Here is a 636-nt window from a genome sequence, read left to right on the forward strand (position 1 = left end):
AGGCTGGCCTTGAACTCACAGAAATCCGCCTGCCTCTACCTCTAGAGTGCTGGGATTAAAGGTATGTGCCACCACACCCAGCTTTTGTTCCCACTCTTGAACAGCAGAGATATTCCAGTGCTGACCTTAGTGGATAATGGAACAAGCTTTCTAGAATACAAGTATCTTAAAGGCAAACTTTTTTAAAACTTAGGAAAAATTTTATGTGTATTAGTGTTTTGCCTGCATATATGTAAGTACATCCATGCATGTAATGTCCAAAGAGACCAGAGGAAGGTGACAGATCCCCTGGAACTGGAGTTACAGATGCTTGTTAGCTGCCATGTGGGTCCTGGGAACTGAACCAGGTTCTCTGCAAAAGTTGCCAGTGCTCTTAACTACTGAGCTATCTCTCCAGACCCTGAGTAAAAGTTAGTTTTAAATTATGTCATATATAATGTTTATAATTATTTTCTTCTTGCTATATTGCTAATTTCTGTGTTGACATGAAACATAGAGACATTTAGACATAATTTGAAAAAACACATTGTCTCGGGTGGTGAGATGGTTCAGCAGGTAAAGGCGCTGGATGCCAAGCCTGACAACCTGAGTTCTATCCCTAGAATCCACATGATGGAAGGAAAGAACTGATTCCTG

Source organism: Nannospalax galili, unplaced genomic scaffold (assembly GCF_000622305.1).
Source record: "Nannospalax galili isolate Female #2095 unplaced genomic scaffold, S.galili_v1.0 scaffold364, whole genome shotgun sequence".
NCBI lineage: Eukaryota > Metazoa > Chordata > Mammalia > Rodentia > Spalacidae > Nannospalax > Nannospalax galili.